The following is a 3724-nucleotide window of genomic DNA, read 5'->3' as shown; positions in this document are numbered from 1 at the left end:
TAGATTTAAATGAAAGTTCTTCTCCACAAAATGTACGACATTATTTAGATAATTATTTTTTGTTGCCAAATGTTTCTCTGCCCTGGCAATGGGATTATTGCATATAAAGTACAAACTGCAACTATAAAGTAAGCTGCAAATCCAAACCCATTTCCACAACATCCTGAACAGCCCTATTGTTTTCATTTTCATCGATTGTTTTCGCGCGAATTGAAGTATGTAAGTATATCAATAAAATTAAACATTATCGGGTTATATTGAACATATTTATTTATTTACAGAATATGCCACCCGTATCACAGCTCAACTCCAAAATATAATCCGGCAATGACTCCCGACAACGGCGACATGGACGATGTACAAATGGCGCATATTTTTGGCAGTTTTTGTAAACTTCACCGTGATGAGCTCTTCCAGCGCCGCAAGTGAGCGACATGTTTCTATTTCATTGTTTTACCTATTTATCTTTTAAAAATTTTTGTATAGACGCCAATTCCCAATTTCGAAGAAGATAGAATATACCGTCACTTGGAGCCAGCATGTGCTTTCCAACTTGAACTGAATCCTATGAATTCGAAGCCTTACCAACTGCGAAGCAAAAAATGCACCTCTATCTGGGTAAAGCCAAGGGTACGAAGGGCAAAGAAGTCACCGACTATCGTTCCTTCATACGTTCCATTATTCGACATTCGGATCTCATCGCCAAAGAGGCATCATTCTATCTACAAAACGAAGGCGAACGCGTGTTACGCGAATCAATGGACGAATTGGAAGTGGCCTTCTCGCATCCGCATTCCAAGCGCACAGATTGTAATCATATTTTGCTAAAGTTCGTGCCAACTGTTATAATGGATCCAGCTAAGATTGAGGAATCTGTCACCAGAATGATAATGCGCTACGGTCAACGTCTGTGGAAATTACGTGTGCTGCAAGCTGAGTTGAAAATGCTGATCCGACAGTCACCGCAAGCGCCAACACAGGCCATACGCTTATGCATTGCTAATGACTTCTTAGATATTGCTATGTACACGGATGTCACGGATCCAGAGGCGGGAATTGTAAGTAAAATATACCGAAGAGTAATGTCTCAACACATTGCAAATGAAATAAATTTTGTTTTGTTGGTTTATTTCAGATTAAGTTTAAGGCGTATGGCGAAAAGCTGGGCTCACTGCAAGGTCATCCAATTTCCACGCACTACATGACCAAAGATTTTCTGCAACAGAAACGTTTTCAGGCACAAAAAACGGCACAACATATGTATACGATATACCCGACATGTTCCCGACATGATGCTGTGGTAAGCATATGCAATTATATATAAAACAGCGCATCGGTGTTCAAACTACGTTTGATATATAATTAATTTAATAGCACATTTTTGAATTATTAAAAAAGAAAGAATCATTAATCAACTACTTAGTAATAGAAACTTTCAAATACATTAATACAAATACACAATAAAATATTTAGCTGTGTAACAAGTGTGAATTATCAAACAAAAGTGGATGTATCTATTGTAAATTTGCTATTTTTAATGTATCCACAGCCAATAAGATTATATCTAGCCTAAGGTTGGTGTATCAAGTAAATGAAAATATAAAATTGAAATTTTCGTTTTTTTGATCTACCTCAGAGGTTCGATGCCTAGGTTAGGTTAGCTTGGTTTTTGAGGAGTTTGAGGAACGGAATAGTGTGATTTACCGGCCCAACTATAGATAAATAGTTCCTCAAGCCTTTGACACCCTCCAACCTTTTGACGCACGTATGTTTTTCTTTCATACCAAGACGCCATGGGTCCATTATTGGTCTAATGAATTTTTTGTAGATCAGGTGCGCGAGTCGAGGCGATCGGACCCATGTCTTACCGAGCACTTCGTTCAAGTGTATGTATAAGGCATTGAGCCCTTCTTAACCCTCTCTGAATTCTCCATAATATAGTGCCATTATATATTAAATTATATTTTTATTTATGTATTTAATTAAAGTGCATGCACAACAACCAGAGATTATAAATTCAAATTCAAATTTCGCATTTTCTGACGAACGTGTAATTTTGAGTTGTGACACTTTTGAAGAACGTGTGCCATATGACTGTATTTTCGAACTAAAAATAATTACTCTTCTTCACAGGCAATGCAAGTGAATGGGAATATGTTTACTCTACTGACGTCTGCCTCGTTTTGGGAGCACAAAACTGAGTCCATACCTTCTCTTCATTGCTTACTCATCCACTCTTCATAAATGAATACACATGTAGCTTTAATTCAGTTTAATTCTGCTTTATTAAAAATTAAATAAGTAATGAATTTATAATAATTAATGAATTATAAAATACGTATTCAGGCCTATGAAAAATAGGCACAATTGATCAAAATGTTGATGAATTAATCAGCTGATCTCAAGTGTATATTGTTACATTAATTCACAAAGGCCCTAACCAATAAATTTTCCAGGAGAAGCAAAAAACTACTTTTGGTACTAACTCTTTAAAATTTGTATTGAAGTTGTATTTTAATACATTCTACAAAAACCTGTGAAAACGCAGTTTCGAAAAAATTGTTATTTAGGGTCTTTGTGAATTAAAGTAACGATATGTAAAAATTATGTACATTAAAACTTCATCTCTCAAAATTTTAGTTAAATAAAAACGGAAAATGAAATCAATACGCAAAAATAATACCACCCTAGTGTACATACATACATGCATTTTTTACCAAAACTATTGTGAGAAGAAAAATGATTGATTTCTACCCAAAGCTTGTGGGTCACTATTGGAGTTGCTGTCGGTTGTGTATATTACTGTTGTTGGAGTTTGTGGATCAATGGGTGAAGAAGCTGGCGTATTCATTTGAATTGTTCCACATGGAACAAACTGCTGATTCGCAGTTTCTTGCTCCTGATCAGACATCAATTCCTCCAGTAAGGGCAATGTACGGATTTTAAACTATCTTAAACGCATATCTGAAAGACTCGTTACTTCCGGCAGCAAGCTCAAAAGGTACATTTTACGTGAATCATCGGCCGTCTTCCTTTGGGTTTTTTCTTGCAGATAGTTCAGCATCCCAACGTCAACCTCGTCCTTTTCTTCTACTTTCTTCCTTTTCTTTTTCCACACTAGATGGGGTATCTTGTGAATGCTTGGATGTTTGCGGCATTACATCGCAATTGAATTCATCATTTTCGGTGCACTCCACATCCTCATAGTGATGGACATCAGAATCTGGCAATAAAAAATTACAGGTGGTCTATGAATGTTGCACAGTTTTCACATATGGCAACACAAAGCTCATTATGTCGTGCAAGTAGTATGGTTTCTTTGCTTTAGAAGAGCCCCTTGGAGATGGTTTCAAACTCCTAACAAACCCGTTTCGCATATTTTTCCACTTTTCCTTGAAATCAGCCACTGCGAAGAAATTAATTAGGACACATTTGTTACAGTTTGCCATGGAAGCGGAACTTTTCTTTATAAAATGATAATTAACTACAAAACCACAAAAATGCAAAAAGATATTTTCTGTGCACTTACCTGACCAGTTCATTCCCAGGGCTATTTCTGCCCAGGCTTTTTCAGTTATGTCCTTTCTGGAATATTCCTGCATCATGTTGTTGTATATGCAAAGATTATTTTCAATAAATTGAACAAATTCAATTGCTTCCTCTGCCATGTTTAATAAAAAATGCAAACGCGCTCAAACAAAACTGTCCACAATGTACGGCAAGC

At 36.3% G+C, this 3724-nt stretch overlaps 1 pseudogene; it reads left to right on the top strand.

The window, feature by feature from the left end:
* The first annotated feature begins 758 nt into the window (after positions 1–758).
* On the top strand, positions 759–1405 carry LOC118751216 (annotated as a pseudogene).
* Positions 1406–3724: the final 2319 nt, after the last annotated feature.

The sequence above is a fragment of the Rhagoletis pomonella genome, unplaced genomic scaffold, assembly GCF_013731165.1.
Source record: "Rhagoletis pomonella isolate Grant_MI unplaced genomic scaffold, Rhpom_1.0 Rhpom_scaffold_00597, whole genome shotgun sequence".
Taxonomy (NCBI): Eukaryota; Metazoa; Arthropoda; class Insecta; order Diptera; family Tephritidae; genus Rhagoletis; species Rhagoletis pomonella.
The sequence above is the reverse complement of the archived record's forward strand: the minus strand, read 5'-3'. Positions and strand labels throughout refer to the sequence as shown.